The sequence below is a fragment of the Astyanax mexicanus genome, chromosome 8 (assembly GCF_023375975.1).
Source record: "Astyanax mexicanus isolate ESR-SI-001 chromosome 8, AstMex3_surface, whole genome shotgun sequence".
Lineage (NCBI taxonomy): Eukaryota > Metazoa > Chordata > Actinopteri > Characiformes > Acestrorhamphidae > Astyanax > Astyanax mexicanus.
Window position 1 is genome coordinate 2197501 of NC_064415.1, and position 25892 is coordinate 2223392.

Here is a 25892-nt window from a genome sequence, read left to right on the forward strand (position 1 = left end):
ATTGTAACCCCTGTATTGTGATGCGTAACATAACACCAAATACTTGCCAGTACACAACCCTATTATAATAAAAGTATTTAAGAATTAAGAGAGGAAGTGCTATAACATGTAGTATTACATATTACACTTTATAGCAGGAACCTCGAGTGTATTATTGCGATTATACCACAGATTCATTATAACTGTTTATTGAAAGATTTAAAAAGAGTTAAAGAGGAGGAGAAAATAGGATCTGTTTGGTTATAAAAACTCCACCAGTTAAAATAGTTCCATTGCTGCTCTGTTTGTAGCTGCGCTGTTTGGTTTGTAAGCGCTGCATTGTTGCTAGGTTACCTGTATGTCGTGTAGTAATACATTGAAATCTTCAGTTACAGTGCATTACCGGCTGATAACGGCACTCATAGAACGCCTCTCAGCCAATCACATTGCAGGGTCAGAACTAACTGTGGTATAATATTGAATAGAGAATGAAGAGTTTGATCTTCAGATGAACTTTTACTCACTTTCTCCCTCCACACAGGACTGAAGGTAGAGGATGATCAGCAGACCCAGGAGAAGAGAACCACTCCAGAACTTCATGATACCGATGATATAATGAGGGGGATCTTCTGTTTTTATATCAGAGGATAAGAAGAGAGTAGGGATACAATTTAGAGTAATAAATAAATAAATAAATAAATAAATAATAAACAGGATTTGAGTTCAGTTTCCACAATAAACCACTTTACAGGGATCAGCTTTACAGGGGTCAGAAGTGGCCTGTCTCTTTTTTAGAGACATGCCCCCAAAGCTAGTAGCAGTGGATGGTACTTATAACAGTTATAACAGTTAACCCTTTCAGGCCCTATATCCATTACAATGGACATCATGTATTTTATATATTTTTTTTATGTTTTCCATGAATTAGATAGTAAAAAAAAAAAACTCTTCAAGCCATCGCACTGAAAAAAACTGCAACCCAGACATTAGGGCATGATAGCACTAAAGCCAACGTGGCAAAGTAACGTTTTACTATGTTTTACAATTTTTAAGTGATTTAGAACAAAAATTAAATATTTTAGTTAATTGGATTTTTTTTTATTTTTACAATACTTGATTTTTTTTAGTGCCTTTTTATATTTTTCTATCAATAGAACATAATTCAGGTCTGAAATGGTTAATACAGTAATAATAGTTAATATTTATACAGTAATAATAAATATAGTCATTACTAATAAAAGCAATAACAGTAAATATAGCAGTAATAAATAATAACAGTAATTACTGTAAAAACAATTACAACAATAAGAGCAAATGCAGTTAAAACAATGAGTGTAATAACAGAACAAAAGAATAGTAAATAGCATTAAAATAAAGTAATGTAGCAGTGACAGTAATAACAGTAACTACACTAAATGTTATTGTGGTCACATGATTATCTGTACACAGCTGTAGAGGAAACTCTTATTATGAAGGTTTAAAATGATGTTTACAGTAAATCTTATCTTCATTTGTAGAGATAAATAATAACTCCTATCTAGAACAGTACCTTTGGTGTTCTAGAGTTTGGGTTCTGCTCCTGAGAACCGGTCTGGATCACTGTGGTCCGGTTGTTGCTGGATCTGCTTCTATAATCCGTGTTATTTCCTGTCTGAAAAGAGGAAACTGCTTCCTGAAACTCTCTTTCACTTTCACAGCTTTATGTTCTGATATCTAGAACCCGTTTTGTAAACCCAACAGCACACTGTGTTCTGAGTTCTATTCCAGAAATGATGGGACAGCTTCTGTTTTTGAGGATAACGTGACTCTAACTGTTCTTCTCACCAAAAAACACCTATCAGTGCAGAACCTCAGACAGAACACAGCCCAGAACCCGGTTCTGCAGCAGAACAGGTCATTAGTGTAGTATTAGTGTAGTTATAGAGAGTTATAACCCCCAGTCTCTTACCTTCTTCTCACAGCAGTAGAGTAACGGTCCGGTTCTGTTAATCTGGACTCTGGACTCTGAAGAACAGGAGGAAACAGCAGAGCTCCGAGTGGTAGAAATGCAGAACTGCATACAGTCATTTTACACTGTTACACAATAATCACAAATACAACAATTTTACTGCCGCCAGAATCTACTGTTGTCTGTCTAAAACACATATATCCTGTATCATGAATTTCCTGCTCAAATTAAACATTTACTTTCTCTTTTCCTACATGTAAAGTAACATGTACCTTATTTCACTGTTCATACCTCATTTGTGGTAGTGTGGATGGTGTGGTCAGGTGGTACCTCTGTTAAACAAGGGTTTGATGAAAAGGATGCACTTTTTTAACAGAAGTAAGCTGATCAGCTGACAAGCATTTAATAAAGAACAAAAATAGATAAATAGAAGAACTAAATCGGGGACTTCCTAGCTAGCTACTTAACACTGACACTACCTATGATGAGTCTGAATGAAAAGTTTAGCTTAGTAAGCTAGAATCCTTTCTACAAGATTAACTTTACGTATCTTAGCTACCCAGCTAACAAATTAGTGCCCATTCCACCAGTAGAAAGCTTATCCATGTAAGCTTTCAATTGCAGTCCCCTTATGTTTTGGGGCATGTGTGTTTTGAGGTATGCTCCACTTGATTGGCTAGCTTTGCCTAGCTTAGCTACGCAGCTAACAAATTAGTGCCAGTTCAACCAATATAAACCTTAGATTTATATCAAATTCCAGCTTTCAACAAGATTACTTTTTTAATCTCAAGTTCATTTGTGAGTGGGAAAGTCAGAAATTCAGTTCCAAATATATCATAGTTTGTGCCCATCACATTTTTATATTCATAAATTAGTACCTTTTACATTAGCTATAGCTCCACATTAATTCTCTGTACTGTTTTGTTCTGTTATTTGTTTGTTGTTTGTTTGTACTGAGCGGGTCAACCCGAGTAGGATGGGTTCCTCGGACTGAGTCTTGGTTCCTTCCAAGGTTTCTTCCTCTTAAAGGGAGTTTTTTCTTGCCACTGTGTCACCATAAAATTGGCATCTCTGTGGTGCTGCTCATAAGAGGCGTGGACCTGTTTTACCTGTAAAGCTGCTTTGAGACAACCTTTGTTGTAAAAAGTGCTACATAAATAAAATTGAATTGAATTGAATTGAAAATATGGTAGACACAACCAAAAAATAATGTAAAGGAAACCCTAGAATAGAAAAAAGGCCAAGTGACTCAGTAAAAACCTACACTACCACAAAACCACACTGGCTAACAACAAATTACATCACTTTATTTGTAATTTTACACTAACATCAATCAGAAAAAAAAAATGGTAAACTCCTGTAACATGGACAGTTTTAAGATACAAGCTTTTTGTGTGAGAGTGATTAAACATACAGCATACAGTGGATCAACACCAGCAGATGACAGACATGTCTCTCCAAACCAAATCACTGATCATCAGTAAATTTTACATTTCATTTAAAGTAAATGAAGGAATCAGAGTCTGGAGGAAGAGTGGAGAGACACACAGTCCAAACTGCTCGAGATCTAGTGTGAAGTTTCCACCAATCAGTGATGGTTTTAAGAAGCAGATTTCATTTAATTCATCAGTAGGTCATGCTGTTTCTCCATCAGCAGCCGGAGTCTGAGAGAGAGAGAGAGTACGTAGGTCATGCTGTTTTTCCATCAGCAGCCAGAGTCTGAGAGAGAGAGAGAGAGAGAGAGAGAGAAAGAGAGAGAGAGTACAGTAGGTCATGCTGCTTCTCCATCAGCAGCCGGAGTCTGAGAGAGAGAGAGAGAGAGAGAGAGAGAGAGAGAGTACGTAGGTCATGCTGTTTTTCCATCAGCAGCCAGAGTCTGAGAGAGAGAGAGAGAGAGAGAGAGAGAGAGTACAGTAGGTCATGCTGCTTCTCCATCAGCAGCCGGAGTCTGAGAGAGAGAGAGAGTACAGTAACTAACATGTCTCACTGGTAGGTATGATATCCCAGGTGGTTGCTCTGCTATGGCAGTTGCTAGGTATTTGCTATGGTGTTCCAAAGTATAAGTGAAATGCTGTGTATTAGTTGAAGGCTGAGTAATTTTAGCATGGGAATCCACCACTGTAAGAACGTCTCCAGGAGGAAATGAGTAGAACTCTGGGTTCAGGTTTTAAACGTAGCAGAACCAGGTGGGTTCAGCTGGATCAGAACTCGAGGTTTCTGGTGCCGCCTGGGTTTGGGCTTCATGTTGGTGTGGATCTGTATGTGGGCCGGACCCCGAGGTTGTGGGTTCAGGACGGGTCTCGGCTCCAGGTTCGTGTTCATGCTGAGTTGTACTTGGGTCGGGTCTCAACACTGTAAAAATAAAAAAAGTTGGCAATTTCAAGGCAATTTATTGCATTACATTTTTGAGTTTTGAGGCTTAAGCTTTTAGGTTTTGAAGAAAAACCATGACCAGTTACGCCAACTAGAAACTTTTAGTTCAGATATTTTATTTTTATATGTATAAAAGCTTCAAATATTAAGCCTCACCAACGTAAAAATTCACTTTATGTGTTTAATCGGCCTGATTTACGATCTGCTAACTATCCTTTAGGATCACCAGAAAAATGTAAGTTGTGTCACTGTCATATTTTGCATTAATTAAATTCATGTAGCCGTTCAATTAAGTTAGCAACTGAGAAGTGGAAATTATGACTATTATGGTGTATCACAAAAGTGAGTACACCCCTCATGTTTCTGCAAATATTTAAGTATATCTATTAATGGGAAACACTGACAAAATGACACAATAAAAAGTAGTCTGTATATGCAGCTTAAATAATGTAATTTTATTCTTCCCTCAAAATAACAAAGTATTCAGCCATTAATGTCTAAACCACCCGCAACAAAAGTGAGTACACCCCTTAGTGAAAGTTCCTGAAGTGTCAATATTTTGTGTCGCCGCCATTATTTTCCAGAACTACCAGAATTACCTTTACCCTTGACTTGACTTGACTTGAGACCATCTGAACCAAATTAATTAATCTTGGTATCGTCAGACCATAGGACATGGTTCCAGTAATCCGTGTCCTTTGTTGACATGTCTTCAGCAAACTGTTTGCAGTGTTTCTTGTGTACAGACTTCAGAAGAGGCTACCTTCTGGGGTAACAGCCATGCAGACCAGTTGGACGTGACACTGAGCACTCAACTTCTCAGCTTCTTTGGACAACCAACGAGAGGTCTGTTCTGAGTGAACCCTGCTCTTTTAAAACGCTGAGTGATTTTGGTCGCTGTGCTGCAGCTCAGTTTTAGGGTGTTGGTAATCTTCTTGTAGTCTTGGCCAACTTCATGTAACGCAAAAATTTGTCTTTTAAGGTCCTTTACCATGAGGTGCCATGTTGGAACTTTCAGTGAGCAGTATGAGAGAGTACGACAGCTACAAAATTTAACACACCTGCTCCCTATGCACACCTTAGACCTAGTAACACTAACGAGTCACATTACATTTTGGAGGGAAAATGACATGCAGGGCTCAATTTGGACATTTAGGGGCGTAATCTCTTAGGGGTGTACCACTTTTGTTACGGGTGGTTTAGACATTAATGGCTGTATACTGAGTTATTTTGAGGAAAGTATAAATTTAAGCTGCACATAGACTACTTTTCATTGTGTCAAAGTGTCATTTTGTCAGTGTTTCCCATGAAAAGGTAAACTTAAATATCTGCAGAAATGTGAGGGGTGTACTCACTTTTGTGATATACTTTATATATCTGTCTATTATCAGTCATCTACAGGGGTTGGACAATGAAACCTGTCATCATTTTAGTGTGGGAGTTTAGGTTTCATGGCTAAATTGGAGCAGCCTGGTGTTCAATCTTCATTAATTGCACATTGCACCAGTAAGAGCAGAGTGTGAAGGTTCAGTTAGCAGGGTAAGAGCACAGTTCTGCTCTAAATATTACAATGCACACAACATTATCGGTGACATTCAAAAGAGGACAAATTGTTTGTGCACGTCTTGCTGGAGCATCTGTGACCAAGACAGCAAGTCTTTGTGATGCATCAAGAGCCACGGTATCCAGGGTAATGTCAGCATACCACCAAGAAGCACCAAACACATCCAACAGGATTAACTGTGGACGCTGTAAGAGGAAGCTGTCTGAAAGGGATGTTCGGGTGCTAACCCGGATTGTATCCAAAAAACATAAAACCACGGCTAATCAAATCACGCAGAATTTAATGTGCACCTCAACTCTCCTGTTTCCACCAGAACTGTCCGTCACCACAATCAATTGTTGTGCTCTAAAACCAGGTGTTTCAGTTTCACTGTCCAACCCCTGTAAGCTTGCAGTAATGTAAATGTGAGCAGCTTGAGCGATATAGTCTTAATACACTCAGCAATACAAAACACAGCAACTTGCTCTTATAGCCTACAACCCTGAGACCAGACAGTTAACTATTACATAACACACACTGTATATAACCCCCTGCAGATGGCAGCAGAGCCTGTGGAGGATGACTACACACTGATGGGAAGTGTAAAGTGAGAGGACACGTCCAATATGTAAATAGGGTGTCTAACATCTGGTGAAAACCCCTGCATAATTGCTCAATTGACCTTGCTCAAACTGAGCATGTGCAGTAGTGCAGAGTAGTTGGCTTGGCCTCAACTAGGGTTCAACTACAGGTCAATATTTTCTTCAGCTGATTCATGAATCACATTAAGGAGAAAAATTTTAAATGTAATTTTTTTACAGTGAACTCACGGACACGGGCTTCAGTGTTATGTCCAGGCAGAGCTGTAGATGTGTGGGGTTTCATGGTTGTGGGATCAGGATGGGTATCAGCTTCAGTTTTACGTCCAGGCAGAACGTTGGTGCCTTTAAAAGGTCGTTGATCAATTTTGTTCATGGCTCGCTGCACCCAGCTTTGGTTTTTGTGTGCACATAACTTCCTAGACTTCCAAGTGGTAAAACTGCAGTAAAGGAAACATACAGACTGTTATACCTGAAGCATAATAAGATATAAACAAGAAGATACGGTAACTTACATAACTCCTGATATTGGGCAGTCTCTGTGCACGTTTTCATACTTGATAATGGCAGTTAAAGGTATTTTACTTGAAAAGAAGCGGAAGCAGCATCTCTGTCCTGCATTTACATCTATAAAAAAACAGCAATAGTAAGAATATTAAGTTAAGACAGGTCAGCTTATATGAATAAAAAATATTTTAGTATGATTTTAACAAAACAAATATATGATTTAAAAACATATTAACCATAATACTTTAAAAATACTTTTTTGAGTGAACTCCCTATATACCATATAAACATGCTTCATTCATAACCAGTAAAATTAAACTCTAACAACATCCCTAGACTGGGCGGCTTTTAACAATGGAGTGCTAAGGCCTCATTGGGATTTGAACTGATGGTCTCCTCACTCTTGATGAGCAGCAGTTAGACTGTAGGGCCGGTTGAGGGCTATGACCTTATGCTACATAAAAGTACAATTCTAACTAAATTTACCTTTACCTACTTTTTTACACACAGAAATGTCTATGAGTTTTATGAGTGGAGTGACTGTCTAGCTGTCTGTTTATCAAGAGACTCCCTTCTTCACCACAATCCTCCATGATCAGGAGTTATCTCAGGAGAGTCAGAAGGCCTCCCACACCCCATGTGATAGGGGCTGCTTTAACCAGCCAATAGGAATAAACAATAAACATTAGTAAATGTTTATAGGGCTAAACTCAGTTGGGCAGGGATTTAGGCTAGTCCTTAACTATGCAGTATTTTAAATGGAAGTTTTTAATTGAAAGAATAAAGTAATATAGAACTAGACATATTTTCTGTCTGGGAAACCAACACATATGAGTTAGGAAAATGTTTGATTAACTGAGTTGGGTTGCCTCAAAACTTTGTAATCAGACACTGTATCTGACTTAATAGAAAATTGTCACATTGTAGTTAGTGTGCTACAGGTCCTTCAACCACAGATGCAGCTCCTCACCTTAAAGAGGAAATCTCCTTTCTTCCAGTTATTGGGACTCACTCTAAATGAGTATGTTATATTACTGATTTTGAACGTTTATCATTTTCTCTGTGGGTGTAATACATATCAATGGATTATTCTAACAATAAGTAATCAAAAATGATCAGAGACATTCTCTTTGTGGAAAATAAGGTGGATAGTGTCTGATAGAGGACTAGATAGAGCAGTAATGAGTAATTAAGCTGTAATTAAATATTTTGACTAAACTAGGTCGCCACCATCATAACCAGTATTTAAACTCACTCACCTTCCACACAGAACTGAAGGTGGACGATGACCAGCAGACCCAAGAGAAAAGAACGACTCCAGACCCTCATGACTGTGGATTCAACTGCAGCAGATGCTATTTTTATCTGTCTGTCAGTTTGTATGAGGATGATGAAAAGAAAGAGACAGCTTTAAACAAAATAAAAGGGATGATAAGAAATGAGGAAGTGATCAATAAAAAGTGCTGCATGTACAGGAAACAGTGTCTGTGGTGGTTAACACGTAGGGCTCTTTCATCCACCATGTGCTAGGCGCATCACGATGGTCTTTGCTTTCACATACACTTTGTGAACAGTCTATTTTCACGCCTTGTGACCGTGCTATTAGAATTAATGAAACAGATCAATGTTTAGGAAAAAATATACACTGATGGGCGTGGTGGTCTGGAAGTGATGTTTGTTCAGTTAAATTGCGACATGTTTTTATCTTGGTGGTGAGAAATACAGGTGTGCCACTGACTGATTAAAACCCTGACAACAGTCAAGAGTCAGCTGCGTGAAGTACACCCGCACTGGTTAAAATCACACACAGATGTGCTTCAGAGTGCAAACCTAAGTTTTACATCAACAATAAACAGAATAGTAAATAAAATAACATTGCTGTTCCCGTAAATGAGCTGCTGGAGCTCCTTCACAGCGTCAACCAGCAGCTCAGTTTCCTCTGCCTCCTAACTTCTTTGAACAAAATAATAAATAAATAGGAAATGCAGTAAGTGTATATACTGTATATCTGTGTATATCTATGCACATACAAACAAGCACTGTTGCTGTACAGTTATCATACGACTTGGGAAGTGACGTTGAGTGATGTTAAATACTGGCCAGTATTGTAGTATTAATAATAATAATAATAATAATAATAATAAATATAAAAAGAAGAAGAAGAAGCTGATTTGTTATTAACCTTTGGAACCCTATGGACTGATTTTCCAAAATCTCACCTTGTGTTCTCAGCTTAATTACTTAGGAATCCCTTCACACATAAACATACATGGTCCATATATATCCATATATGGTTAGAAAGGGCGGAGCTTACTCTTTCTAAAAATAGTGATCACATCCCAGTGCGGTAAAGCTAAATCTACAAGAAACCCATTGAGAGAAAAACACCTAAAAAAGTGAAAAATCTCCTTCCCCAACCAATATTATTTACCTTTAGTGCTTCAAACATATTTATATGATGTTTCAAACCAAATAATATCAGTAAATAAAGACTCAAAAGTGTTCACAGAAAAAACAGTGTGAAACTACCTGCTTTACTCAAACTAAAGCTAGGTATGGTGTGCGCACTACTTTATATAGTTTTTATTTTACTTGCACATTTTTGTACTTATAACAGTTATAACAGTTAACCCTTTCAGGCCCTATATCCATTATCTCAAATTAAACATTTACTTTCTGTTTAACCAACCAAAACGGGCACATGTCACCCCGCTGCTCATTGAGCTCCACTGGCTACCAGTTGATGCTCGCATCAAATTCAAAACTCTTATAATCGCCTACAAGGTGATACAGAACAGCTCCTTCCTACCTGCACTCGCTCCTGAAGGCTTACGCTACCTCCCGGCCGCTGCGCTCCTCCAACGAACGTCGCCTCGCTTTACCAAACAAACATTCACACAAAGCAATCCAGACTGTTCTCATACAGAGTTCCCCAATGGTGGAACAAACTACCTTCCACTACCAGATCAGGAGAATCTCTCACTATCTTTAATAAACTCCTGAAGACAGAGCTCTTCAAAGAGCACTTACTCTCCTAACACCTCTAACTAACTACCTTCTACTACCAGATCAGGAGAATCTCTCACTATCTTTAATAAACTCCTGAAGACAGAGCTCTTCAAAGAGCACTAACTCTCCTAACACCTCTAACTAACTACCTTCTACTACCAGATCAGGAGAATCTCTCACTATCTTTAATAAACTCCTGAAGACAGAGCTCTTCAAAGAGCACTTACTCTCCTAACACCTCTAACTAACTACCTTCTACTACCAGATCAGGAGAATCTCTCACTATCTTTAATAAACTCCTGAAGACAGAGCTCTTCAAAGAGCACTTACTCTCCTAACACCTCTAACTAACTACCTTCTACTACCAGATCAGGAGAATCTCTCGCTATCTTTAATAAACTCCTGAAGACAGAGCTCTTCAAAGAGCTCTTACTCTCCTAACACCTCTAACTAACTACCTTCCACTACCAGATCAGGAGAATCTCTCGCTATCTTTAATAAACTCCTGAAGACAGAGCTCTTCAAAGAGCTCTTACTCTCCTAACACCTCTAACTAACTACCTTCTACTACCAGATCAGGAGAATCTCTCACTATCTTTAATAAACTCCTGAAGACAGAGCTCTTCAAAGAGCACTTACTCTCCTAACACCTCTAACACACTAACTACTTCTAACCTCATTTCCTTCTTCCTCTCCTTCACTTCTCTATCCCTTTATTTCCCTTCGACCTCCTTTAAGCCCTATCTAAAAATGGGTTATCTAAATTCCTATTACTTTTGTACTTCATTATTGTAAGTCGCTTTGGACAAAAGTGTCTGCCAAATGAAATGTAATGTAATGTTTTCTAACACGTAAAGTAACATATAAAGCACATTTACCTTATTTCACTGTTCATTTCTAAACTATAAACTGCTAAAATAAAAAAAGGTATATTCAGTTGTTTTAATGCCTTAATTCACACAGTTTTAAAACTCATTTCAGGGAGGTAGCATTCATTTCTTGACCCCCGTCCATCTCCTCCAAACCCCTCCCCACATCCAGGCTAGGAAATATAAGGACAGTTGCTTTGGAAATAATACAAATATGTAATTCTTACACACATACACACATGCAAATTCCACAAGGGCTAAACAAGGGCTTTGACATAAATCTTTAATGTAAATTAATTATGCAAAACTATACATACACATTTCCTATTTCCAGGTGGTTGAGTGTGGAATATGGAGCTACACTGGCACAAATTCATACTTTAATTCATAATTAAACATCTCCATTGAACTGAAAAACATGAAATGTCATAATAGTGATTTGTTTTAGTCAAAGAAAATCCAGTTATAATTTTAAGGCAGGGTTTTAAACTTGGCAGAACCAGTTGGACTGGGTCAAGTCAAGTATTGGTGTCTTGATTACTAGATGGGTTTGGTCTTCATGGGTTTCAGATTCATGCAGATCTTCAGTCGGCTCGGGTCTGAAGGTTTTGGGTTCTTGAGCTTCAGTTTTAGATTTACTGCTACCAGGACTGGTAGTTTTGGGTTCCTGTCTGCCCTGGGTGTCTGTTTCATTCCGGTGAAGATCTGCTGGTTCTGGGTTCAGGGTTCCTGCTGTTGGCTGGTTTTGGGGTTCAGTTCCATGGTGGGGATGATTTGTGTTTATTTCCAATGTTCTGAGATCAATTTCTTGCATTGCCCGCTGTACCCACCTTAGATAAGCGTCTACACAAACGTGAATGTTCCTCTTGGTGGAAAATCTGCAGTAAGGAGAAATAATGTTAAGATTTTACATTTTACATGAAAATTATTCGTACCACCTACATTTTTCTACATGTAAAACCTGAAATCTTTAAACTTCAGAACATTTGGGTCAGTTAGTGAAGCTGACATTTAAACATGATAACCAAGTCAAACTATATATAATTCCATTAAATATGATACCATTTCAATTAAACGTTTAGTTTAACTTTTATTGATGCTGTAGGCCTTGATTATACATGCTTTAATTGTTTAATCATCATTAATTATTTTACATTTTGTGTAATCACACATAAAACATTTTTTCTTTTTTTAACTGTAATTTATGAATAATTGGGCAGGAAAACCTACACGACTCCAGCTTTTGGACAGTCAGGTTTTGTGATTTGGTAATTCTTGATGGTGTTTACAGGAATTTGCTTCTTGTAGAAACTGAAACAGCAGTCCAGCTCTATACCTGCAGGGAAAAAGTAAATAAATATTAAAATTGTGAGTTAAAATTTAGTTAATTTAAATACTGAAGCGTGAAGTAAATAATTACTGGACAGGTATTACTGAAAATTAATAAACTAAAGATTAAACTAATACATATACACACACCCAATCATTGTGTACTGTTATGTATGAGATAATATTGGAATATAATCAGACCATTTTTGACTATAACCGATTCCTTATGATCGATTCTTTTAAGATTATGGCAACCCTACATACCTAAAGAGGTATAAATAGTTGACAGAACAAGCCCCCTATAAACATATTAATCTTGTATAACTATATATTAGTACTGAAGTGTTCATATATACTAGATATTGTTATAGACCCTATATATGTTAACCATCAGTATTGCCTTTTATATACTTGCAAAGAGTTCTTTTAATACGACTGTAAAACGTAAGAGATGCAGAGTCTGTCCCTGGAAGCTGAGGCTTCAGGGTAGGCTCTCCAGGAGCCTCCTGTTAATAAACTTTTTTTTTTGTTTTGAGAGAATCTACGACTCCTGGTGAACCTTCATATTCCACACTATATGGATAATTATTTTGGTTATGTATGCAACAATTTCAAGTCCTGCTGGAAAATGAAACCCGCATCTCCATAAAAGTTGTCAGCAGAGGAAAGCATGAGGTGCTGTGTAGTGCAGTGCAGTTTTGTTTTCCCAGAAAATCTTACAGCACTTCATGCTTCCCTCTGCTGACAGCTTTTATAGAGATGAGGATTTTGTTTTCCAGCAGGACTTGGCACACTGCCAAATGTACCAGTGGGTCTTATATAATATGATTATAAATATAATTTTCTGATACTGGGTTTTCATTGGCTGTAAGCTTCATAATCATCACCAATAAAAGAAATAAACACTTGAAATAGATCACTCTGTATGTAATATATTTATATATTATATGAGTTTTCCATATTTTCATTGATATTCTATTTTTTTTAGATGCACCTGTATATGTCTAGATGAGGCAGATGAGGGACCTCCAACCAAAAAAACAAACAAAAAAAATCTTGCTTATGGCCCAAAATGCTGCCAAGACCAGCTTCTGACACTCAACCACTAAACCACCAACATACTGATCTCCTCACCCCTCACGGAACTTTCTGAACTCTTCTTAGAACTTTTCTTAAAGAGACAGAACCCAGTTCTAAAAAAAAATAAAAAATAGAAGTTTACATTAATGTTAGCTTTAAACTCCTAAATCCTTTAAACTCCTAAGCTGAGGGAAGGATACACTGAACACAGTCAGTAACGAAAAAAGGCATTTTGACTTTTTACAGGTTTATGTTTGAGTAAAATGAACATTGTTGTTTTATTCTATAAACTACAGACAACATTTCTCCCAGATTCCTAATAAAAATATTCTCATTTAGAGCATTTATTTACAGAAAATGAGAAATGGCTGAAATAACAAAAAAGATGCAGAACTTTCAGACCTCAAATAATGCAAAGAAAACAAGTTCATATTCATAAAGTTTTAAGAGTTCAGAAATAATCAATATTTGGTGGAATAACCCTGGTTTTTAATCACAGTTTTTTTTCATGCATCTTGGCATCATGTTCTCCTCCACCAGTCTTACACACTGCTTTTGGATAACTTTATGCTGCTTTACTCCTGGTGTAAAAATTCAAGCAGTTCAGTTTGGTGGTTTGATGGTTTGTGATCATCCATCTTCCTCAATTTCAATTTGGTGAAATCAAAGAAACTCACGTTCAAGTGGTTTATTTTTTCCAGATCTCTATGTATATATACATACATATATATATATATATATATATATATATATTATGGCAAGCCAAACAGGAAATATATAATAAAAGCTGATATATATATAATGAAAGCCGATATATATATAATGAAAGCCGATATATATATAATGAAAGCGATATATATATAATGAAAGCCGATATATATATAATGAAAGCCGATATATATATAATGAAAGCGATATATATATAATGAAAGCGATATATATATAATGAAAGCGATATATATATAATGAAAGCCGATATATATATAATGAAAGCCGATATATATATAATGAAAGCGATATATATATAATGAAAGCCGATATATATATAATGAAAGCGATATATATATAATGAAAGCCGATATATATATAATGAAAGCCGATATATATATAATGAAAGCCGATATATATATAATGAAAGCCGATATATATATAATGAAAGCCGATATATATATATAATGAAAGCCGATATATATATAATGAAAGCGATATATATATAATGAAAGCCGATATATATATAATGAAAGCCGATATATATATAATGAAAGCGATATATATATAATGAAAGCCGATATATATATAATGAAAGCTGATATATATATAATGAAAGCTGATATATATATAATGAAAGCTGATATATATATATATATATATATATATATATATATATATATATATATATAACGAAAGCTGTTAAGACCCTTTAAGAGGTAAACGGGTGGTCCGCACAGTCAGCCTGAGAGACTGAAGGTGGCGTTGTGGTTCAGCCGGCCGCAGCTCCTCGCGCAGGGGAGGCCGACCACCGGCAGTCAGCGCGGCGCATTCTCTCCACGGAGGTGCAGCGCGACCGGCCTCGGACTGGCTTTAAAGTGTCAGGGGGCGAAGGTGGCAAAAAAGCACCGGCCCGCGAGCTGCTTTCACTTTCCCCGAGCCGGGGACGGTCTACCAGCGTTCATTATATATATATATATATATCAGCTTTCATTATATATATATCAGCTTTCATTATATATATATCAGCTTTCATTATATATATATCAGCTTTCATTATATATATATATCAGCTTTCATTATATATATATCAGCTTTCATTATATATATATCAGCTTTCATTATATATATATCGCTTTTATTATATATATATATCAGCTTTCATTATATATATATCAGCTTTCATTATATATATATCAGCTTTCATTATATATATATCAGCTTTCATTATATATATATCGCTTTTATTATATATATATCAGCTTTCATTATATATATATCAGCTTTCATTATATATATATCAGCTTTCATTATATATATATCACTTTCATTATATATATATCGCTTTTATTATATATATATCGCTTTCATTATATATATATATCAGCTTTCATTATATATATATCAGCTTTCATTATATATATATATCGCTTTTATTATATATATATATCGCTTTCATTATATATATATCAGAGTTTATTATATATATATATCAGCGTTCATTATATATATATCAGAGTTCATTATATATATATCAGTGCTATCCTTACTTCCTTTTCCTGATGATTTAATTTCCTGTTCCTATTTTTCCCCCCAAGCTAGCTGCTGTTGTTAAAAAAACTTATGGAGTGTTATTTGTAACAATATCATATAAATAAATGAATAAAGAAATAATTGCTTAAAATGTTAAATAAATATTTAAAATGAGATTTAATTAATTAAAAAATAATTAATAATTAGTTTCCCAAATCCCTATATTTCCCTATATATATACGGAAAAAATAATTAATAATTAGTTTCCCAAATCCCTATATTTCCCTATATATACATATATAGGGAAATATAGGGATTTGGGAAACTAATTATTAATTATTTTTTCCGTATATATATAGGGAATTATAGGGATTTGGGAAACTAATTATTAATTATTTTTTAATTCCTATATGTATATATAGGGAAATATAGGGATTTGGGAAACTAATTATTAATTATTTTTTCCGTATATATATATATATATATATATATATATATATATATATATATATATATAGGGAAATATAGGGATTTGGGAAACTAATTATTAATTATTTTTAATTAATTAAATCTCATTTTAAATATTTATTTAACATTTTAAGCAATTATTTCTTTATTCATTTATTTATATGATATTGTTACAAATAACACTCCATAAGTTTTTTTAACAACAGCAGCTAGCTTGGGGGGAAAAATGGGAACAGGAAATTAAATCATCAGGAAAAGGAAGTAAGGATAGCACTGATATATATATAATGAACGCTGATATATATATAATAAACTCTGATATATATATAATGAAAGCGATATATATATATATAATAAAAGCGATATATATATAATGAAAGCTGATATATATATAATGAAAGCTGATATATATATAATGAAAGCGATATATATATAATAAAAGCGATATATATATAATGAAAGTGATATATATATAATGAAAGCTGATATATATATAATGAAAGCGATATATATATAATGAAAGCTGATATATATATAATAAAAGCGATATATATATATAATGAAAGCTGATATATATATAATGAAAGCTGATATATATATAATAAAAGCGATATATATATAATGAAAGCTGATATATATATAATGAAAGCTGATATATATATAATGAAAGCTGATATATATATAATGAAAGCTGATATATATATATATATATAATGAACGCTGGTAGACCGTCCCCGGCTCGGGGAAAGTGAAAGCAGCTCGCGGGCCGGTGCTTTTTTGCCACCTTCGCCCCCTGACACTTTAAAGCCAGTCCGAGGCCGGTCGCGCTGCACCTCCGTGGAGAGAATGAGCCGCGCTGCCTGCCGGTGGTCGGCCTCCCCTGCGCGAGGAGCTGCGGCCGGCTGAACCACAACGCCACCTTCAGTCTCTCAGGCTGACTGTGCGGACCACCCGTTTACCTCTTAAAGGGTCTTAACAGCTTTCGTTATATATATATATATATATATATATATATATATATATATATATATATATATATATCAGCTTTCATTATATATATATCAGCTTTCATTATATATATATCAGCTTTCATTATATATATATCGGCTTTCATTATATATATATCAGCTTTCATTATATATATATCAGCTTTTATTATATATATATCAGCTTTTATTATATATATATCAGCTTTTATTATATATATATCAGAGTTCATTATATATATATCAGAGTTCATTATATATATATCGGCTTTCATTATATATATATCGCTTTTATTATATATATATCAGCTTTCATTATATATATCAGCTTTCATTATATATATATCACTTTTATTATATATATATCAGCTTTCATTATATATATATCGGAGTTCATTATATATATATCGGCTTTCATTATATATATATCGCTTTTATTATATATATATCAGCTTTCATTATATATATATCAGCTTTCATTATATATATATCAGAGTTCATTATATATATATCGACTTTCATTATATATATATCAGCTTTTATTATATATTTCCTGTTTGGCTTGCCATAATATATATATATATATATATATATATATATATATATATATATATATATATGTGTGTGTGTGTATAAACCCGTTGATTTAGTATATAAGAACACCTAATGCTGACAAAGATGTATAGCTTGACATAAAATAATGTTTTTGGTCAATGGCAGTCTAGCAGTACCGCTGTGGCCCATTCATCAATACTGTTTGCTATTCCCTTCAGCTAATGCTGGTTTTAATGTTATGGCTGATTGGCGTAGCCTCTGTTATGGTTTAATCTGCAGCATAAAAACATTAAAACAGGGCTTAAAGCAGCTTAAAACTCCAGGATTAACTTTTACTAACCTCGTCCGTCCACACAAAACTGAAGGAGAAGGACGATCAGCTGATCCAGGAGGAAAAAAAGACACCAGAACCTCATGACTGCAGCTTCAGATGCAGAGAAATGATCTTAATGATGATCTAAAATCTTATCTATTGTAGATAATCAGAGAAGATCTTACTATCAGCTCTATCAGCAGATCAGAGGAGGGTAGAAAAGTAGAGACAGAAAAAAAGATCTGCTCTCCTCAGGAAACGAGAGACTCTGTGGTTTTTACCCACCAAACACTTTCCGCTTAGGTGAGCAGATAAATCATTAGAGACACCGGAGAGAAGAAGATATGTGTCACAAATGAGGAGAGTGGACGTAAGTGCAGATATATTTCAATTTATTAAACAAACAAGATAAATAAAAACAAAACGGAAAACTTTATAAAGACTTGAAAACGATAAATAAACAAAGACAAGAACTAAACTAAACTAAACTTAACTGACCAAAGAAGAAAATGAACAACTAAAATGACACTTAGCATACAACACAAACTACAAAACTGGTACACACATACACAGAAGATACAGATACAATACAAAGGGCTATATATACACAAGGAGGGTGAGGACTGGTAACCAGGGGGCGGGGTTACAAACAGGACACAAGGTGACAACACTAATGGCTAGGGCGGGGCTTGGGCGGAGCTAGGGCGGAGACAGGGACCATGTGCTTGCAAAGCACATGGAGTACAAAAGAAAAACAAGGAAAACAGCAACAAACACAGGCGCAGGACAGAAACTGAAAAATACAAGAAACAAAAGGCTAAAGGTGTGACAATATGTACCTGTACCCATCTCTTCATCTTCATAAAATCCAGTGTTGGACAGTAATGAAGTACATGTAATTGGTTACTGTAATAAAGCATTTTGTGTGTATCTTTACTAAAGTATTACCTGGTGACTTTTTACTTTATTTACTTATCTTTTACTAATATATTAAGACCTTAAAAAGTAATTGTACATTTTCCCTGCTTCAACACATCACTGACAGGAACTGACTGTTCACTCACTGCCTAATATATATATATATATATATATATATATATATATATATATATATTAGGGCTGGGCGATATGGAAAAAAATCTTATTACGATATAGTTTTTCATATCAGCCGATATCGATATGTATCACGATATAAATCAAATCACTTTCTGTTACACTTAAAGGTTTCTATTTTTACTCAGAAGTGACAGAATAAGGGAGTTATGGACAAAATCACTAGCAGGCTCAGAGCCTTGTGGACAGACACTAGGATGTTAACATCTTGCCAGGTGGGTACAGCTTTTAAATTAATTTTAAAAAGGGGACAAATATATAAACTAAAAAATATGTAAGACCCTTTACATTATATGTCTGTTTAATTTAAATTGCAATAACACTTTATTTATTTTTATAAAATTATATTTAATCAAAAGATCATTCCCCTCCCTGAATGCAGGCAACTACATAAAGCAAAATACAAGAGTATATCACAGTGTTCATTTTGACAGGTGATTTTGATACAGTCTTCGTCTTTTCACTAAAATGTATAATAGTTTTAGTTACATTTTAGTCTATCGGATATTATTAGTTTTAGTCAGATTTCAGTCTAGTTTAATTTTGGTCATATAAAAAGTATGTATTACATATGTTTTACTGTTTTTCTATTTTCTATTTGTTGTAATTTTAGATAATTTACTGCTTATGTTTTTTTTTAAATAAGAGCCTTTAGTTTTTTTTTCATTTAAATTAAGCTAACATTTAAATATTTTAAAAAAAAGTGGCCTATAATGGAGGTGGGAGGAATAAAGTCAAGTTTCTGAAATGATCCACTTCTACTGCAGTACAGATTTATACTAACATTACTGGCTTTCAGTAGACTAGACTTACATTACTTAAGTGTATTTAAAACTCCAGTTCAGTAACAGCAATGTTTAGCTCAGTTCAAATACAGCTAGACAGATTATATAATCTTCTGTATTTAGTAAAATATCCAGCATAACAGACTCTCTATCTGTTAAAAACTATAAAACACAAAGACAGAGGAGAATGCTGCCCTCAGGGTTTTCTAACAGAAACAGTGAGAGTTAGGAAAAAAGATGGAAAGTGCTTCCTTTCTGTGTGTTTATATACTAACCCCTCACTCGTGCTGAAGTTAACCTTAATTTACACGAAACGTGGATTAACACGGCTAACGTGCGTTACCCATTAGTTTATTAGAATGTAAAAAGCAGTGAAAGCATCTTAGCTAATGATGACAGATTGCACAGATCCCTTTTACACCTAAACATCGCTAACTTTAAACTGGAGACAAGCTAATCTAACTAGCAGCAAACAGAGCAGCGTTTACCTGCCTTCAGAAATCTGAACAAGCTCACCTCTCTAAATATCTTGGAGACGCATGCCTCATATTTAAAAGGTGAGTTTTCCAGTGTAGCGCCGCTGAATAGTATAAATGAAGTTTATCCAGTAAATGGGAGAGAAGGAGCCGCTATGTGAGGAGTTCAGAGTGGAGGGGCTCGGGGGGTGGGGCGGAGGGGGATGGTGGAGAGGGGAGGGGAGGGGTTGTACTGGGCTGAGCAGCAGTTCAGCGTGCTGCCTGATCTCGTGCTGCGCCTTTTCACAACGCTACTTAAACGGGAAATAGAAAATTTAGTTTATCGAATTTCTCGCCCCGACTTATCGCGATATATAGTTTCCTCGATAACTATCGATATCGTTTTATCGCCCAGCACTAATATATATATATATATATATATATATATATATATATATATATATATATATTCAGTTCAATTCAGTTCAGGTTAATTCTTCATTTGTTTAATCATCTTCATGGTCCGCTGTACCCAGTCTTGTGTTGGGTCCACACACACATCACGACCTGCCAATGTGGTAAAACTGCAGTGAAAAAAAAAACAGCTTTAATAAAGAAACAGGGGATACATCATAAATCTGACAGTTACTGTAAACACACTGTTAAATTAACCACTTGAATGTTAAGATGTAACTCATAACTCATATAGTATTCAGTTGCAAGAAAAAGTATGTGAACTCTTTGGGATTATTGGGATTTCTGCATAAATTGGTCATTAAATGTGATCTTCATCTACATCACAACAATAGACAAACACAGTCTGATTAAACTAATACCACACAAATATATTATATGTTTGCATGATTTTAATGAACACAACATGTTAACATTCACAGTGAGGGGTTAAAAAGTATGCGAACCTCTGGACTAATGACTTTTCTAAGAGCTAATTGGAGGCAGGATGTGATGATCAACACACCAGTTTAGAGTTTGCTGTTCTTAAGAAGCCTCGCTTAATGTGAATCATGCCTCGCACAAAAGATCAAGCTCTCAGAAGACCTACGATTAAGAACTGTTGACTTGAAGCATGAAGCTGGAAAGGGTTACAAAGTATCTCCAAAAGTTTTGATGTTCATGTGTCCACGGTAAGACAGACGCTCTACAAATGGAGAAAGTTCAGAACTGTTGCTGCTACTCTCTCTAGGCGTGGTAAAGTCCTGTAAAGATGACTGTAAGAGCACAGCAGTGCAGAATGATCAATGAGGTGAGAAAGAATCAGACTGTGTCTATATTTGTGACTTAGATGAAGATCAGAACACATTAAATGACCAATTTATGCAGAAATCCAAGTATAATCCCAAAAGGTTCACATAGCTTTTCTTGCAACTCTATATTAAAATATAATTATAAATTTGATTTTATAAGTTAAGTGTAACGTGACCTCTATGGACTGATACTGTGTTGTCTTTAGTGCCGAATCCAGGTTTGATTTGATGACGGTCAGGTTTGAGTATGGAAAACTCCTCAATCCTGTCTTTACTGTTACTGCGATACACTGCCCTAACACACTGCTGGTGCGATTGATGATCTGAGGAACATCTCATATGACCCCAGTAGTGATATTATTTTTGATTTATTTCTTATTATTTAAAAATATATATATGTTGGTTTTATGTAAATTTTCAACTCTAATATTGATCAAATTGATGGTAAAAACTTACATCACTCCAGCTTTAGGACAGTCACTTCTCGTCACTTCATAATTTATAATGCGTCCAGCACGAATTCTTTTCTGGCGTAAATTAAAACAGCATTTCTTTGGTCCATTTGAATCTGTGGGACAAAAAAAGTATTACTTATTATACTAACAAAATCTAAACATGAAAAATAGTAATAAATATGATATGTGATTCAGTTTAATGGAGCTACAACAGGAGTAATAAAATAAGATAGATAGATAGATAGATAGATAGATAGATAGATAGATAGATAGATAGATAGATAGATAGATAGATAGATAGATAGATAGATAGATAGATAGAAAAAGCAGAAATTGTTTTGAAATAAACTTTTATTTTGAAAGTGGACTAAAATCTGCTCCCTGCCATTAAAAGCCCCCTCCTCCCGAAAGAGAGGGTGCTTTTCCTGGCGGGGGTGCTGAATTCAGCACAACACCAGCTTTACACATGAGGTCAGTGATGAGAGAAATGAATCACAACAATAAATCACAATATACTGCAATAAAAATGACTTCTGGGTGTCACGTCTTAGCCCTGTCTCATGTCTCTGTGTGTTATTCCCACGTGACCTGTGCCCCTCTGTGTCTCCTGTCTCAGTAGTTTTCCACCACCTGTTTCTCATTTGTAGCTCCGCCCCTTCCCCAGGTGTTTCCAATTCTAGTGTGTTTCCTGTTTGTTAAATAGATCCCCTGTGCCACTTTGTCTCCGTCGGTCTTTCTGTCAGGAAATGACACAGGCAGGGAGACGAGGAGACGGATGCAAGTGCAGGTAGGGCGATATAAATAATGTAATAAATAAATAACAAATAAACAAGGAACAAGTAAACACATAACAAAGATAAACCAAAAACCAATAACCAAAATAAACAGTGAAACAAAATAACATAAACCTAAACAAACAAGAGATACTAGAAATAAACTAACCAAACAGGGCAGGGAAATATATATATAAGGGAACAAACTAATAAACACAAGCAGGGGTATATACAAGGAACTAGGGAACACGGAAATAAACAAGAAACTAGAAATATTAAACAAGAGATGAACACAGAAACTAAGGCGCGAGGAACAGAGGCAATGAAACACAGAGAGAGACAAACGACAGGGGAAGGTGCAAAGACCGACGGAGACAAAGTGGCACAGGGGATCTATTTAACAAACAGGAAACACACTAGAATTGGAAACACCTGGGGAAGGGGCGGAGCTACAAATGAGAAACACGTGGTGGAAAACTACTGACAGGAGACACAGAGGGGCACAGGTCACGTGGGAATAACACACAGAGACATGAGACAGGGCTAAGACGTGACACTGGGTAATGTTTTATTCTTCTAACAGACTGGGAGGGTTTGTGTTATCTAATGTTTATATAAACTGCCGCCAAATATCTCTCTCTAAAAAAAAGTTACATTATTTTTAATAAAAGAACACCATCGTAAGAAGTGCTTCAGTAAAAAATAATAAAAAACACAGGACCCAACACTACTGAGATTGATTAAAAAGAGTGGAGTAAATGTATGTATACAACAGAATTGACACGCCAAATACATAATAATAATGATAATAATACTAATAATAATAATAATAGTAATAATGAGAAGAAGAAGAAGAAGAACCAAATCTGTTGTCATTATTTTAAATATTAGGTGATATTGTCATATGTTTATATGTCATATGTATATAATTCATATATTGCATATTTTTTTTCAGTAAATGTAATATGGAGTAATGTTTAGGATGTAAAAGTAACCTTTAGTTGGATTTAACTAACAATAAACAAAAGTACAGAAAAAATGTATTTAAACATTTGTTTTTGTGTGATTAACTGTAATTAATAAATATTATTTTAAATCACTAGAGGATGGAGTTTTAATTCATTTAGCAAATGTGTCCCGTCCCCCCAATATCAAACCCACTCCTACAGCTTTAGAAATGGAGTGATGTCAACTTACATTCAGTATATTTTACTTAAAATTATTAAGTTATTTGAAATATGGTCAAGGATTAAGCCTCGTGTTTAGCCTATGACTAGGTTCTGTCCGAGAAACTGCATCATAGAATTTGCACTAAGTTAAAAGTACATCTATACCAGCTTTTGTAATTTTTTGTAAGTTGCAAAAAGGTAAATCCAACAGCTAATTAGTTAATTAGTAATCAGTAGTTAGTAATGTAAATAAAGGTAAAGTCGTTAACTCAACTAACAATAATAAACAGATATAAAGTTATAATAAACCAGATAAAGATGATCTTACATTGTCCCTCCACACAGGACTGGAGGTAGAGGATGATCAGCAGAGCCAGGAGGAGAGAACCACACCAGGACCTCATGATGATGGTGATGGTGATGATGGTAATGATGGTGAGCTGAAATCGTCTGGAATAAGGTGATTTCTCTTTACCCTGAGTTTTATAAGCAGATGTGGAGGAGGTGGGGGAAAGGAAATGCCTAAAGTACCCTTTGGCATTAACTTGGTCGGAAACCCCCTGAAGGTCACTGCCCACTGACCCCTCTACAACACCACTACTGTCTCTAAAGCTTCCACATGACCAGGGAAAACATCTTCTGCTCCAAAATCAACACATTTAACCCTTGTGTGGTGTTCATATTTTTGTTACTCGTTTACTTTGTTACTTATATTTAATTCAGCAAAATTAAGCAATTCTACATTAAAATGCTTTACACATGCTCGCTTCACCTAAATTACAAGCAATATAAACAGCTTACATGGTTAATATTTGCCCTTTACCTTTCTTATGTTACATTTCTTTCAAAAAGTGCTACTCTTTTTTTTATTAGTTTTTTAATAAAATGTAAAAGAAAATGAATTAAACTCAAGATATGAGTAGAAAATTGTAATATAATATATGTAATATAAATGGTGTACAGTGTGTGTTTATCCAAAATGTGTTTTGATATATGTTTTTCACAAAAAATGAGCCAATGCCAATGAGTTTGAGTTAGAAAAAATATATTTTTAGTATCATTTGATGAAAAATGAAAACGGGTCCCACAGACCCGAACACCACACAAGGGTTAAGCAACTGCTTCACAAAATCGATTAATAAAAAAACCCAGAGGCACCCGCCCACAGCAGGCACAGAGAGCCAGCTATATGAGTCATAGGAAAGTCCAAGCAGAGTCGTAACATCAGCTGGAGAAAATCCAGGAGGGAAAACTAAACTGGACTTTCCGAACTGCAGCTTCAACTACAGCTGATCCTATTGTCATCTATTCACAACACTGACTCTGGATCAGGAAAAGGAAATCCCAGAAAAAAATTAGAGATTTGAGCTGGAGGCATCAGACTAAAACACCCCTGCTTCCCCGGGATACTAAACAACAGAAATAAAAAAAAATAAAAAATCCCTGGAACAAAAGTCCCCTACTTAAAACTAGGACACGCAGTGAAAGTGATTAAAAAAGATGAGATCAGACTTTATCAATAACTAAAGTGACAAGTTCAGCGCACATGTCTGACAAACACAGAACGTGTATAGTTGTGTATGGTAAAAAATAAAAATTAGTTAATAATAATAATATTAATTACTACTAATAATAATACATTTTATTTGTAATGCAATTTACATTTGAAACAAATTTGCTACATAGTCAAAAAAACTATAAAAACTATAAAAATAAGAACATCAACACAATCGGTTGGCACAATCGGCTCTGGTTGATTCCAATATTATACTTGGCAACCGGGGTGTTGGCATAATCGGCTCGGGCTGATTCTCATATTATGATCTGCAACCGGGGTGTTGGCACAATCGGCTCGGGCTGATTCTCATATTATACTTGGCAACCGGGGTGTTGGCATAATCGGCACAAGCTGATTCCTATATTATACTCGGCAACCGGGGTGTTGGCACAAACAGCTCGGGCTGATTCCCATATTATACTTGGCAACCGGGGTGTTGGCATAATCGGCTCGGGCTGATTCCCATTATATGATCTGCAACTGGGGTGTTGGCACAATTGGCTCGGGCTGATTCCCATAT

General features: G+C 35.3%; 1 protein-coding gene across 8 annotated transcripts in view; it reads right to left on the minus strand.

Annotated features, from left to right (window-relative positions):
• LOC111191212 (C-C motif chemokine 14) overlaps nt 1–25892 on the minus strand; it is a 75425-nt gene that overhangs the window by 2050 nt on the left and 47483 nt on the right. For 3 of the 8 annotated variants that reach the window (XR_007440407.1, XR_007440402.1, XR_007440404.1), the window contains one exon: nt 504–608. The exons of 2 other annotated variants lie outside the window; for them this stretch is intronic. The gene's annotated coding sequence lies outside the window, so the exon portion shown is untranslated. Of the gene's footprint in view, nt 1–503; nt 609–1528; nt 1631–1927; nt 2033–25892 lie in introns of those variants that run through there. 3 more of the 8 variants (XR_007440403.1, XR_007440406.1, XR_007440409.1) reach the window with 3 other exon arrangements.